We start from the raw sequence: 16,236 nt of genomic DNA, 5'->3' as shown, positions 1-16,236 counted from the left end.
CTCATCCCGATGGTATCAATGTATTTGGATAGCTTAATGTAGGCCTACATTTATATTAGGGTGATTTGCCCTTCTGTGGAGTGCTTAGTTGTTGACCCCCCCCTCTCCCAACAGTTAAACCCAGCTTCTCATTAAAGGAGACCTGCAGAAGAAAAGGGGGGGTTTTTATTGGGATTAAATAGGGATTAAATATTCATGATCTGGTGGGGACAAAAAAGTTTAAATTGTGTTGGATAGTTATTGTAATACTTTCTATGCCTATTAATGGTAGTAGCAGTTGTAGTAGTGGTATATTATATGTAGCCTAGTAATTGTTGTTGAAATTCAACACAAAATGCTGTTTATAAGGAGTATTGCAATTCACGAAAAATGTTGTGTCATTTGTTTATTCTAAGGGTGTCGCGGTAGACCGGGAGTAGTGAATATCAGGGTTTGAAGATGGATACATATTACTCAACAGATACATTTATGAAGGTAATTTCATTTGAGATGATGCATAAATAGATCGACTATGCTTCTTCTTATTATTATTATTATTATTATTATTATTATTATTATTATTATTATTATTATTATGAGTGAAAATACTAAATAAAAGTATACTGCACGAAGAGGTTTTTGTTAGTTTCAAAGGATAGATTAAATAGATTAACACAGGTGGGGTGAGCTATCAGGTGTGTCAGACTCCAGTCCTGCGGGGCCGCAGTGTCTGCTGGGAGCTGCCAATTACTTCATTAATATCATTATTTACTCGGGTAGGCTTATCTAAAACTTTCAGATTTAATTTTTAATTCTGATACCTTACAATTTGTTGATGAGTCAAAACATTGAATTCACAGAACATTTCGGAGTCTGGAGAGAAGTGTTAAATTCATCCAGTTAACTGTTTAATTATATAATTTAAGGAGCCAATAGCTGGGCAGGAACAAAACCCAGCAGACACTGCAGTCCTCCAGGACTGGAGTCAGACACCCTGTTGTCGCCTTAAATGCCGTATAACTATAGCTAAGTTTTGATGAAAGATGCTGTATAATCGGATCTATGTGAAAGCTATAACTGTGTAACCTCCATTAATGTAGCCTATGGGATCCATATAATGGAAAGCTTTACTAGCAACTAAGAATAACTAATCCGTAACCAAACAGGCTGGCTAATAAGCAGGTCTACCATTTATATGGGGCTGGAATTCGATTGGTTTATTGCTTAATTATTATTATTATTATTATTATTATTATTATTATTATTATTATTATTGTACAACCTTAAAATATGCAAAATAACATTATTAATAACGACAACAAAAAAACAAACGCATGTTAAAGAAAGAAACAAACAAGTTTAAATCCAGCAAAACTTCAAAGGACGCGTGTTTGTATTCATTAGCATTGGACATTATATTGGGATGTTCTGGAGAGAGGCGATATCCTATAGATCATGTAAAGGGCTACACACAATGTCAGCATTATTAAAATAAAATTGTGTGGTATTTCAGCACACAAATATATTGTAGTAAAGGAACTGCAACATCCATTCGCTGATGTTTTTCAGAAATTATGCATTACATGGTATTTTTGTTAATCAATTCAGATTTGTTTTTTGTTTCACATGCAACTTAATATCCATAAAGTAATTAGAGTGCATGTCTGTTTACTTTGTATTTTTATTATGGCAATAAAAACAGGTAATACTTTTTATATGTTTAATTAAGCCAAAGCTTAAATACTTACCACTTACAATTTACCACGTTTGGTTGGTCATATTGATAAAATACTAATATAGGCCTATACATTAAAATATACAATTGACTCTTTATAATTGGATCAACTGCACTCCATTTGTATAAGCAGGCTAATGATGATGATAATAATACTAATGTATTAAGACATGGAAGATTTAGAATAGTATTTAAAAGTAGTTCACTAGTCTTGATTCTTAGTTTGTCTGACTTTAATTGCACGTAAGTTTTTTTCAACATGAAATTGAAGTGCTGAGGATTTCTTAAATATACTTCTGTAGTTAAACACATGACGGAAGAAATACAAAGTTTAAGAATGATCTACAACTGTTTAATTAGTAAATCATTTTGGAATAGCATACCATAAACTGCAATTTGGACTCCAGTCTATTACAATTTAACAGTTGCATTAAAGATCTCTCGGATTGGCATTACAATACATAGTCATAACAAACGAAGCCTAACAAGTTCAGTAAATGTATTCAATATTAAAATACACATGCAAAACATAAATACTGCCATATCGCACTAATCCATAGATAATTTGCAACGGCTTATGCTGCTTACCCAAGCTATTTCAAATTTAATTCCCCCTGTATGGTGTGGATGCGAATCATATTAACCAAATACATACGCTAATATCTATAGGCTATAATATCTATGTTCTCATACATGTGCTATAATAACTTGGCCACCGTGACCTCCACTGAAGACCAGCAAGGGGAAAAAAAGACTGCGCTTAACATGAGGAACAAATAGAAAAGTTAAATTAAATTAACAATATCCCAAGGCAACATATACTGAACACTCCCCAGGCGGAGAGAAATGGATCCGATGAGGGATATCTTTGTGTGGTATGTAAGGTAGGTAAAAGGACACAAAGCGTAAGGTTGTGTGTGTTGCACGTACAAGTGTATGTGTGTCTGTGCGTGGTTGAATATTTAATAAACCACAACATGAAAATAATAAGCACTTAATAACTGTTTAACATTTGTCTTTGTGCAGGCATAAATGTATCAGCTTTTCCAGCAACGGAGGTATGTTTTTCATCACCAGGTAAGCGTGACTCTATAAATAACACAATTTAAACTTTTTGTGTGTTAGTGGAAATAGTTCTGTCCATCGGTTAAAGGATACTGTCAGATTTTTTGCTAGATACAAGTATTAAACACAGTCCTCACTTTCTCACGTTCTTTTTGGAAAAAAAGTTCTGCTGTGTTCGGTTCCTTCAACATTTTTGTAGATTTAACGGTTTTTTATAAAGCAGTAAAACATTTTCTAAAAATATCTAAACAGTGATAAAAAAGGAAAACCAAATGATATATTACATTTTGACGTCGTTTTAATATTTTATATACAAAATGGAGTATTTGTGATACGGATGAAATTGATGATGCAAGTTGTAGAACATAAATCGCAAACATAATTATGCCAATGTCAAATTATTGTATGATTGCTTGGTGAAATGTCTTTGGTTAAAAGCCTGTATCTTACCAAAATTTGCCATTGTAATGGTCAAACAAATTTATATATATAAATGTGTTCAGGTGGCAAGTGTTTGAAACGGCTTATAATTTTGTTAGAAAGGCAATGTTAAACTTATATTTACTTTGAATTCAAATATACATTTTACACTTTCAATACATTCATTTCTCCCCTCATGTGTGTCATGATTCAAATCAGTCTTAAAATGTGAGTATAAGAATTTTTGAAAAGTGTTTTATATTATTAGATCTATATTCTTTATTTTAGAATATATTATTTGGTGTATATATATATTGGCATGTATTATTCTATATAATAAAGATAACATGAAAATTGTTGCCTAGATTCTGAAAATCGAATACCATGTTTATTCAAGACTTTTCAGCTCAGACCGATTTTGATGGGGAAACTTTGTCTTGCTATAAATAACCATGAAGCATGATAAATAGAGAGTAGAAACCGGAAGTCACTGGTAAGAAATTACAGAGTGGGAAATTTGTAAATGGGTTGAACACTTTTCAATGATTGAAGGATTAATTCAGAATAGTTTCTGCAAGAATATTTTATAGATAATTGTTGTACACACAGTATACACTAAATTGACATGTAAGTAAAACCATACAAGTGTCCTTACCACTGCCACTATTATTCAGGAACCCAATCCATAGCCTTGAGAGTTGTTGAAGAAATGAAGGTTAAGAAATAAAAAATAAAAAAGAGTGGTGTTGAAAGGGGCTCGCAATGTGATGGAGGCGGTTTCCTGATAGGATGTGGCCACAGCACTCAACAGGTATTTACAGACATAATGTCACTTGCATATTTGTAGATGCTCAGTCAAAAACAGGTCCTGTTACATTAACCTGGCCTTGTACATTATGCAAAATGAAGCAGTCTCTTTGGCACAGGGATGAATGTATATGTTACAAACAGAGCGTCTATAAGGAATGTGTGCTGCAGCATTGCAGATGCAAAGCAGTCGCAGTGTAAGCATACAGAAATTTAGGCAAGTTAAACACTTGCTTCACCGTTTGAAATGGAATGCAATTCATCACAAAAAAGGTGCCTATATGTTTATTTGCTGCTGTCTCTGTATGTCAACTGTAATTACACTCAATAGCCAGTTAGCATATCAGTTTTCTATATATATAGATACAAAAAATAAAACATTTTAGTTTAGCACATTTATTTTTTGCCAGAGCATTATTTGTTGATGTATGTTAACTTTAACATTGTGATTATGTAAAACTGGAAATGTTTTGACATCATTCTAATCATTCTGATGTAATCAGTATAGAATTTAAAATTGATCAGTTTTGTATCATTATGATGTTGCCAGGATACAAAATAAATCTACCTATTTGCATTTCCTCGTAAGTTTCATTTTTTAATCAATCTCCTAAAATATGCAATAAGAAATATTGATGTCTCACGCCATTTGTATATTGTAATATAAAATAAAACCATTGCTTACAAATGAGAGTATTAAACACACAAGAAAAAGAAGAGAAAATATATTAAGCTGAACATTTGTAAATCCATTCATACCTAGGGCTAGACCAAATTAAAACTTGGACCCACTCATGTAAATTATGCAGTGGTTTAAAGTGGCTTCTAACAATAAATTAAACCGCGATACGGTACAGATTTGTACTTTGCGATTCACAGGTAGGTCAAAGTTTTGATTTGGTCTAGCTCCTAGTATTCTTGCTCCAGTTAAGTCCCTATGTTACTCAATTATGCATTCAAACTTGGCTACCCGTTGCATATAAATGAAAACAACCTGGCTAATTCCTACACAAGTTGCCTGCGACTTTAATGCAGCAGACTGACCTGTTGTTGAACAGCAGTGTCTCTGCCTCATTCTCACTGTTACCTGAGAGTGATGCCTTTTCTATAATTCAAATCGGCATGCTTTTGAACTCCAGTTAAACACTGCATTGAGTATGAGTTCTGACATGGTGGTGTACGTTATTTTTATTTATTAATCATATGATTTTTTGTATATATAATAATTATATACAGCTAATATATATGACACATATGTTATGTAATCCAGTCTACATTGTTGATGGTAGTGTATTAACAATCAGCTAGACAAGTCCTGATATATACACATTTGTCAGCATAGTTACTATTGTGAGGTATGAAATAGCTGCACAAACCTCCCTTGGTATGCCTTCAGTACAGTGCCTGAAATGCTTTTGTGATTCCGTGACTGGGTTTGAATAGCATAACTCTCAGACAAGCTATATATTTAAAGAGGTTAACATAACATGACATTTGAGATGACCACATGATCTTCAATAAATAGCCAGGAAGCAGGCTTTCTGATTTTCTTTTTCTTTACACACAAAATGTTAAAATAAAGAAAAAAGAAAAAAAAGATTTGCCATATGTTCAATAGTGAATCACAGAGGATATTGAATAAGGGTTTAGCAGAAAAGATTAATAACATATCCAGGGTGTGAACAATCCCTTTTAGTATGAGACCAAAAATGCGGGCTCAGCTGGATTTGTAAACAGGAAGGAACTTGGAAATATAAGATGTGCTAAATAGCAGGTTACAGACCAGAGCAAATGTAGATGGAATATATATTCTGGATTTCCACTGACATTTTCTGACTGTGGTCCACTTTGGCCACAAGTGTAATTCTAGCTCCTTCTACTTTCAACAAAAAAAGCGTCCTCAGTCTCACTTACAGTAATTGCTTCATTATAAGAACCATGCGCCTTCTCCCTGCAACTCAAAATAGATTTATCGCAATCTGAGGGAACACCAACAACTTCTTGCTTACAGCCTCCCCCCTCCCCAACTATTGAAAAGTTATTAACGTGTCACTTTGCTGGCAAGCCATTGAAAGCTTCCCTTAAACCACAGACCCACCTGTCTCTAATAACAGACCCAATTTATTGAGTGTAGCATTTTAATAGAAAACCACTGGGTCCTACCCACATTATTGTATGACCCAAACGAAACTGGGGGAATTTGGGGAAACTGCTGTGTAACATATTTGTAAGTGCTCGTTCTAGGAGTTATGTAAACTGTTCAGTTGTTGTTTGTTTATGTGGTGCTTTATTTGTTTTGTTTTTGTTCGTCCTGGAAGAGCTGAGTCTATTTCACAGTCACACTGAGAATTGCATAGACATCGTTTAGTTTCATTGCTTCATTCAAGTCTCTGTACTGTGTATATTTATTTAAAATTACAAATTCATCATAGAAATGTATGCTTCAAACTCTATTTGTTAAAACTATTTAGGTCAGCAGTACAGTTTGTACAGTTTGTGGGTTGTCTATCTATAAATCTAATTTAATTCAGTATACTGGTAAATGTGTATACCACCTTTCTATACAAATTACAGTAAATATTATATAAAAAGGATGCTTTAAATGTTTCAGTACAGGTACTAAATTAAAATAATGATACATGGATTTAATTTTAAGGGGTGATTAGCTGCTGCTTATTAAATTATATTAATAGAGAGCCAGTCAAAGTTTTACACATACCCTGTCTTAACTCCATTTAATCAGCTGGCATCAATACAGTTTATTGCAACAAAATTAATCCTGTATATTAGGCACTTTTAATTATCCTGATTTGTGGAGCAGTGGTGTCATAACTTATTAAATTAACTGATTTATTGTAAGAATCATGTTTTCTCATATTGCTTGTCAGATTGCATATGAGATTAAAAAACAATCTCAAATTATATACTAATCAAACATAACAAACATGAAATAGAAAACAAATATTTCAATTATAAATACACTAGACTTGTTCAGTGGTTGATGTATATGATATATATCCTGCTAATCATATTGACTGCAACACATTTGACTTGTAGTCTCAGTTTAGAAATCTTTTTCCTGCTTTTTTAGTAGCTGTTAAACCCACACAGCTTTATTTAGTGCCTATAAATTGGTGCTATCTTTAATCACAAGAAATATTGAGTGGATGCTTAAAAGATTGATGGAAATTCAGTAAGTGAAATTAGCAATACAGTTACAGTATAAAATGGAGGCACGGAAATTAAGAAGAATACGGCCAGAATCAAGAGAGATAGATAGCCAGATGTTTTCATAGAAATTCAAAACATAATTGTGTATGTTTGTAATACAGTGTAGGTTATTGCCATTGTCGTTTTCCCTTATGCTATCCTACATGGAATATATAGTGTAAAATTGTGTTAACAAACATTGTAAGGCATTTTCACTGGATCCTGAATAGACTGAACCAGTGAAAACATCGTTGCTGATCAATTTCACCATTTTCTTTTATCTTTAGTGCATTTGAGTGTGAAAATTACGAAATGTAAGATTTTATTTTCCTTATGTTCTTGTTATACAGTATGTTACAGTATCGCCAGACCTGTAATGGTAATGCAATATCATTTTAATATCAAAAGGAATTAAACTATTTTTAGTATTTTCTTATGATTTAAGATGTTTTGTCCTGTCATGTTACACTTTTCTGATATTAGTTTTTTTTAATATCATTTGTTATGTTCAAATATAGATGGTACCTCTTTTTTTTAAATGTAATAGTATCTGATGTTTTTGTATTAATATTATATTAGCAGATGTTATTTGATTGACTGCATCTGCCTCTGGTTGCCAAATGTCATGTTTCAAAACAATAGAAATCTTCATTCCCAATCATTAAAGAATGGATCGTATAAAAACGTTATTTATAAAATGAAAATGTCTGCTTCATAAAAACATTGACAAATTAAGTGATTTATTGAACCCTTTTAACTGCATACAAAAAGTCTCTGAGCATATGATAAACTGTGTGCTGTACATACACTGTCTTTAAAAGCATTGAAGTTGTGTTTCTTCTAGATCTGATTTTTCTACTTTCAAAAAATATATTAAAAAAGAGCCACTGGTAAACATTATGCAACACATTAGTTTGATGAGCAGATGTTAGAATGATGGTGATTTACTAGATGTGGTTATATCTAATGTTGTGCTTCACATAAGAGGGGAGGATATCAGCATGTGCTTAATTAGAAATAAAGAGCAGAGAGAAATTAATACTCGGATTATGTGAGCAGAATTTATTCTGACTTAATGTTTTATCACTAAATCTTAGATTTACAACCTGGATAGTTCCAAACTGCTGTTTGTTAATGGGTAGCCAAGAGAAATGTTCAAAGCAAGTTAAGTCATCAATTACTTCATTCCCTTTGGCAACTCGGGCACACACCACCGCAGGAGCTTACAAATTTACTTTTTTTTTACAACATTTAGTTCTGTAAAGGTGTTACTTATCCTTAATAGTGCCATTGAAAAATATATTGTGTACATTTAGATATCTAACTTAAAAAAATTATTCATAGTGCTCTGATGCAGAAAAGCTTCTACTGATTCAGCTCTATGGTGTTTAAAACACAACCATGATGGTAAAATGTTGATCTGACTCAAAACCAATGACTCCTATCATTGCATTTGTGATATTAACATGTTTTGCACAATATCAGAGTTGTGGAACTAATTTTTTATTAAATCCTTTTAATACCAATGACCTTTCTAATACTGATAATCCCTTTAATAGCTATTTTATATGTCCCCGATGTGGAATCAGGTTATATCTCACACAACTTTGTGCAACAAACACAGCCCTGTAAAGCCCCTTAGAAAGCTGTAGGGAAATTTGGCTTTGGATTATGGAGCCATTTATCAGTGGAATTTGCATCCTACAATAATTAGGAATTCTGAATCTTTGGTCATTTTTTACAAAAGATTAAAGTCATGCATTGCATGCTTGCTTAAGCTCTTAAGGTTTTAGATTTGAATTGCAGAGGGCCTTAGGGTTGTTTTCCAAATCTGCATTGTACTTTCGTATTGTTTGCACTGTATTTTACTCTACTGTCTCTTCCAATTCTTTTCTGGCTTGTGCACAGCTCCGGATCCCCAGGGTTTGTGAAAACCAGAGGAGGCTCAGTAAATGTTATGTCATGAACTCCAGGGAGGAATTGTGGGTGCCACAGTGGTGTCCACTATTGCCCACACCCAGCACCACTTGCTCAAATAGCTCAACTCGTCCAAACTGGCTTGGAATCAGGAAAGCTTTACCTAATTCTCACAAGTGTACAGCCAAGGCAATGTAAATAGCCCTGTACTAGTCTGAGTTGTTCACAGGAAAAAATAATGGAATACTCAAATAAACAAATATTAAAGCACTATGTAAGTCTCTTGTTTATTTTAAAGAAATCAAATGGCAAGAGCCCTATGGCATTTCTCCATAATGTAAAGTTGACTAACTTAAGCAAAAACAGTTTATACAAAGTGTATCCGAAGAACAACTGGGGGTGCTGGAGAAGAAAGGTTGCCAGTCAGCAGATCTCAAACTACAAGTCACTTGAGAAACATCCATATTCGTTCCAGATTTAATTTCAGTTTGTGCCTTTAACAAAAACTTGTTATTAATGTGCATTAAAACCCTTTGCAAGATTAAAATTTAACTTGACAAATCAAAAATGAATACTCAGAAAATACTTCTGATTTGGGTGGAGGAAGTCAAAGCAAAAAAAAAAAAAAAAGTCAAGCGAAGCCATCCAAGAGCATGAATGCTTTTCCTATTGCCTTCACATCCGCTATTTCTAGTTAGCACTGTCACTTCATGGGTTTCCATGCCCTTTCAGAAAATACAAAGCACATTTTGCAGTTGAGCAATATGCTTTGAAAATTACCCTCTGCATTTCTGCATGTATTCTATTTATTCGTTGACTGAGTGTTTGATGTTTTGGGTATGATTTATAAAATTGAAAACTAAGCATGAAAAAAGCACTTGGGGGTCTTCCTTATCTTAAAATATTGTTTCCTTTAGACTTTACAAAGAAACTTGAAATATACCCTTTCTTTTTGGCAGCTTTAACACAGCTGTGGGCCTTGGATCCTTTAGGATTGTTCCGTGGAAAATCCATTGGTACTTGGCACAGCTTTGGTCCATTTTTCCCCTACTTATAACCTTGTGTCATTTCAATGGGCTGGAAAATACTGTGAACTGCCCTGACACTGGATCTTTCCTTGACTATTTGTGCCTGCATCTGAACATCCATGTAATATTCAACAGATGCATGCATGTGGGATAACCTCAACTTATTGACTCAGTAAAGAGATTATTAAAAAAAAAAAAATTCTTCATGCAGCATTAGTACAACCTGTTCTTAACACTTTTTCATTGTGGTCAAGGCCGTTGGAGCTGCTATTGAGAAAATCAAATGGAAAAAGCTTTGAACACAACAAAGTGGGCTATCAAGCCTCTTTTCTTTCACTAAAATGGCAATTATAGGACCCTAGTGTTCTGGTATTTACAGTCTATTAATACTCAGATTGGGCAGGATGGCACAAAGAACTTACACCATTGCATGTGAGGAATTTAATGAAGACTTACACAACCAAGCCATCTGCTGTAAATCATAAATTAAGCAATTACAGGTCAGTACGGTGTTTACAGCTGGAAGAGATGTTTAAACATCACCAGTCTGAGATCATTTCGTAGGTCATCTTTTAAAAGCTAAAGTAGTTGTAGTAGTCATTTGAAATTGGAGAGAGCCTGCTTTTATATTCCATAATTATTGAAAGGAAATAACCACTTTAAGCCTGGTTACAATGTCATAGTGACTATATATTTTTGAAAATGTTGTACTTTTCCAAATTTGTAATGCATTACTCATTTGTCTAGAAGCAACTGTGCAATTTAAATTATACAGATCTAGACAATGTAGACAGCAAGAAATAGCATGTCTTTCCTTATACTTCAATGTATTTTTGAATTCAGTTTTACAACTGGATTAATTTGGTGAAGAAAAATATCACATTTTGCATTGGAGGAAGAAGCTTTTGACAACTCCCTCATAAATAGACATTATTTATTTATTGCCCATCTCCTGAGAGATCAAGGAAAAGTGTCATTCCAGTAAGCTGGTATTCTGGCAGGGTATAGATGCACTAAAGAAAGCTATTTGTTTAATGCCAAATTCCTCCAGATGTAAAGAACATCTATTTGTGTCCATGTGTATAAAAACAAGGATATGAATGAGACACCAGTCCGCTTGATAGTGGCAGTAAATTATTTGGTTATTGGGGGTTATGGCCCTTGGCAAAGCTGTTTGATTCTGCCCCTTGACTGCAATAACAAGCCATAGCAAAGAGGAAAGAACTGTCATCATTGTTCAGGAGACATACATTTTAACGGATATAGAATTGTCGCCACAATTTTCAGGCTAGAAAAACCGAGACGAGCTGTTAATTTTCAATTCCTTTATTTTAACATTAACCAGAGTTATTGCACGCATAATGAGACCTTTTGAACGCCACATAACACCACATCCTCCCGTCTTTGTTAACTCATTATTACTAATTAGTTCCACTTAGTTTGGCTGGTGGAGGCATCGGGGCAGGGTGCAAAACAACATGAGGCCTCTTGGAATTGATTACACTTTACTACTCATCTTTTCTGTCCTGTATTGCAAGCCTAGCTAAAGAGACCTTTAACTCTGCTGTCTGGTTTCTACCTATGGTTGTATACTGTCCATAAATTGATTTAATACAAAATTATTACAAAAAAGAATGTCAATGTTTTGGTTAAAAAAAGGAAACTCTTGCTTTTAACTTTTGTCCTTCTCTCAAACTCTGCATTATACTTACATTTTTTTTTTCCATGGTTCTGTTCATGTCATCATCCTGATGTTGAGTTTTCTTTGTAAATTAGTGTGTGAAAGGGAGGTATTTCTTCAGAATTAAGCAGATCATATGAACAATCCTGGAGATCTTTTGTATAAAGTTATATAATGTTCTCATACTATACCAGAACGGGCCTTGTAAAACCTTTAATTAATTTTTTTCTATCATTTTGTTAACACATTCAATCATAATAAAAATAGAATATATGTTCTAAGAGATTTATGCTCTGTCACAGTACAAAACACTGTAAAAGAGCTCTTAAGAAGATGCACAAATGGTGCATCAAGATTTTAGCCCTTGCACAATACTAACTACTGTAGTGAACCAAAGTGTGGGCCTTGAAAATGGTACATTTCCATAATGTTTTTACTATACAAATAAAGTGTGAAAATTAACTGATTTATATTTAAACTTGGTATAAGGATGGCCACAACCAAATGTAAAATAGCACCAACTGTACATTTACCCCTGTACATCAACTCTATAATTAAGTTTTTGTATTCTATTCTGTTTTAAGCATTGTTTATTTTTGTTTATATATACTATGAAAAGAATTGTATCTACATCTGCTTTTGATCAAACTGGGAAAGAAACCGTCCTTCTGTGACTTGCCTGACACTAATGGTATTTACTTGGCATTACTAAGCAGTGCAGTTTTAGTGGCAGTATATGGCAGAGAGGAATACTCTTCTGTCGTCTCCCTTGATGCCAGCAGACGCAGTGTTTCACAGTGTTTTTTCTGGCTGATCTTTGGGACGAGCACAATATTTTATGAGCAGCGTTTCAGCTCTGTTGCTGCTAATTTATGGTCGATTGACAAGGTACTTACATTTTGGAAGTTTGTACCACTGTGTAATTTCCCTTAGTTTCATAGTTTGTACATGCAATTTAAAATGTATTGCCTTGTACTGAAGCCAAACAGTTAATGCACCCAAGTGTTTTTTTACATTCATCGAAGTAATTCAGGTCAGTTTTGTGTTGTTAAAGCCTCTTCACGGTCAAATAAGGAATTACAAGCAGTGTATTGTGTTTTCACAGGTAGTGGACAGAATGCATGTTTGTATCGTAAACCTGTTTCGGAGATGGAGGTCTATGGTGTTAGAATTCCTATGAAATTTAAAGCATCCATAATCATACACTGAAAATATGATAAGTAAGTAATGATACAGGACACGATAAGGTACTTCTAAAAAAATATTACATACGTAAATGTACTACTAAAGACAAACATTATTTTGCACTGGCAGGTGAATATTGCCATTTATTACCTCAAAGCTAAAACATCTGGTTTATTTTCAGTGGCATATTAAGCAGGTGTCAGTCTTTTAATACATTTAGATAATAAATCTACTTCACAATGACTAATCTACCCAGATGCCATTTCTCAGATTTAATTCTTCCTTTCTGCACCTTCTGATCAATCATTTTAAATTAAAAATGAAAAAGATTAAAAAAACCTTTAGCAAACCTCTTCCTTCACTTGCAGGCATATAAAGTTTGTATTTTATTTTCCTTTATTAAAGCACGGGGGGCAAGCAGAGTGAACCGTGAGGGTCTTTCGGCCTTCCTGGTTGACCTCTGGAGATGAAGGAATCAGACGGAGGATGTAAGGGAGCCACCCGTTTCACAACTGTGTTCATCTCATGTTAAGAAAAAGGCTCAACTGAAGGACTCTGTGATGATGCACATCACTAGAATGGAAAGATTGTCTTGGGGGAAAGTGACATTTCACAAATATCCAGTTTTAATCTACAGTAGGATCCAAACTCAAACGGGAAATGATTATTTTTCAACAGAGATGCAAATATTTTTTTCCAAGATTTATTTTTTTGTATCCATTATCTTAACAATCAAATAAGCAATGTTGATCAACGTTTTTGTGGGTAGTAGTGTATTCAAATGTTTTCGGAATTACACTTCTCAAGAAAAGTACGATTGGCAATCCCAGGTAAATTATTAAACCAATGCGGTGCATCAACCAAATTAAAGAAATCGGGGGGGGGGGGGTTGTTTGAATCTGACTTGTCATTTAAAAGCATTAGTCTTCCACATATTTTTGAGTAACCTGGTGCAAATAAAACTCAAACAACATTTCTTAAAACCTTACAGTGCATTTAGTATTCAGGTGTTGAAAGAGAGACAAGGTCATTTTTACAGAGGGGTTAATACATTATATCTGACTTGGCACCAATCCAGTTGCTGTGTGCTCTTTCAATAGAGAGTACTTGTTTTGTTTTTTCCTGTGGTATTTATTCGATTAAACTTTTTTTTAAATGTAGTTGAGCCTGTCTATCAAATAAATGTCACTGACCTTTTTGTTATTGTTGTTCTGTGTAAAAATATCTGCCATCTACCTTGCAATGCCAGTACAAGACACAACAAACCATTCAGAATGAGGAAAATTGAAGTTGGACATAGACCCTCTGTACAAGAGCCAATGTCTCACAGAGAGCCTAGCTTAATTACTGGAATGTAGAGAATTCAAGGCCTAGCAGTTGAGCAACTTCAAGTTTAACAAACACACTTCAGTTTGTATGTAGGAAAATAAAGTTGGAAGGCAATTTAGCCATATCTCCCGCAATTTGTGTGTGATTTATTATTATTTTGGAATGACCTTTAGCTGCTTGTCCCATTGTTTTCCACTTAAAGTTGTGCTTTAGGATTATTCGATTTATTAAACATTCCTTATTCCTGTTATATAAGTGGATGTGCTTATTTAATTGTATATTTGTGGATGCATTTATTTATTTGTATATTTCAATAAAGAAACAATGTATCAGTCTAGTTATTGTGATATAAAGATGTGAAAAGCTGGCATGTACTAGAAATAAATAAAATTAAACTGCATTTAAACAGTACATCTTTATTGTGTTTTTTTCCTTTCCTTTCATAAATGTAATGTACTCAGTTTGTATGCTTTCTTTCCTAGGTTTTGTCATAGGGTATATTGCAATAAAATACTTTTCTTAACATTGTTTGTTTGTTTGTTTTTAGCATAGTTTTGGTGTGTGTTTGGGGTGGGGGTGTTGCAGGCATGCTGTGTGTAAACAAGACTACATATCGAATGTCTGTGGGTTAATGCAGAAAGCAGAATATGTTCCACAAGGGAAATGATGGCTCTGAGTAAACAGGCAAATATGTGACACACACAACAGTAGGCCGAAAGCTGTAACAGTGATTTGATTATATCTCACTGACTCTTTTTAGAGAGGTTTTGTTTGTTTTTGTTTTCTGCAGTTGTTCAACAACAATTGTTCATTAAGAGTCTCCCACCACAAACAATATACGTCAACTGTCTTCCAGGGGTTACCTATAGATGAGAGGCTTATTCTGTGTGTGGTCACCTGTTCTCCTTCTCTGCACTCAAGATTGCTTCCAGATTGTTAGTGGGCTGATGGCAACCTGAGGTAAGATGAACACAACAAACTTGACCAACATGGGACTCCCAACCCGATAGGAAGATTGCAAAATGCAAATTTATATTTTTAACATATAGTACTGTGGGGTTTTCTGGTTGGTGATGCTTCCCTAATTAAAACAAAAGTGGGGGGTAACACAACACCAAAATACACTCACCTAAAGGATTATTAGGAACACCTGTTCAATTTCTCATTAATGCAATTATCTAACCAACCAAACACATGGCAGTTGCTTCAATGCATTTAGGGGTGTGGTCCTGGTCAAGACAATCTCCTGAACTCCAAACTGAATGTCTGAATGGGAAAGAAAGGTGATTTAAGCAATTTTGAGCGTGGCATGGTTGTTGGTGCCAGACGGGCCGGTCTGAGTATTTCACAATCTGCTCAGTTACTGGGATTTTCACGCACAACCATTTCTAGGGTTTACAAAGAATGGTGTGAAAAGGGAAAAACATCCAGTATGCGGCAGTCCTGTGGGCGAAAATGCCTTGTTGATGCTAGAGGACAGAGGAGAATGGGCCGACTGATTCAAGCTGATAGAAGAGCAACTTTGACTGAAATAACCACTTGTTACAACCGAGGTATGCAGCAAAGCATTTGTGAAGCCACAACACGTACAACCTTGAGGCGGATGGGCTACAACAGCAGAAGACCCCACCGGGTACCACTCATCTCCACTACAAATAGGAAAAAGAGGCTACAATTTGCACAAGCTCACCAAAATTGACAGTTGAAGACTGGAAAAATGTTGCCTGGTCTGATGAGTCTCGATTTCTGTTGAGACATTCAGATGGTAGAGTCAGAATTTGGCGTAAACAGAATGAGAACATGGATCCATCATGCCTTGTTACCACTGTGCAGGCTGGTGGTGGTGGTGTAATGGTGTGGGGGATGTTTTCTTGGCACAC

The 16,236-nt window shown here is 34.5% G+C and overlaps 1 long non-coding RNA gene across 2 annotated transcripts; it reads left to right on the top strand.

Annotated features, from left to right (window-relative positions):
* Window positions 1-395: 395 nt before the first annotated feature.
* On the top strand, window positions 396-14,769 carry LOC136748854 (uncharacterized). 2 transcript variants are annotated; one of them, XR_010816627.1, is made up of 3 exons: window positions 396-474; window positions 2,741-2,791; window positions 13,433-14,769. It is a non-coding gene; the product is annotated as an uncharacterized LOC136748854 (long non-coding RNA). The 2 variants fall into 2 exon arrangements; XR_010816628.1 differs by lacking the exon at window positions 13,433-14,769 and adding an exon at window positions 9,125-9,426.
* Window positions 14,770-16,236: the final 1,467 nt, after the last annotated feature.

This window comes from Amia ocellicauda, chromosome 4, assembly GCF_036373705.1.
Source record: "Amia ocellicauda isolate fAmiCal2 chromosome 4, fAmiCal2.hap1, whole genome shotgun sequence".
Taxonomy (NCBI): Eukaryota; Metazoa; Chordata; class Actinopteri; order Amiiformes; family Amiidae; genus Amia; species Amia ocellicauda.
The sequence above is the reverse complement of the archived record's forward strand: the minus strand, read 5'-3'. Positions and strand labels throughout refer to the sequence as shown.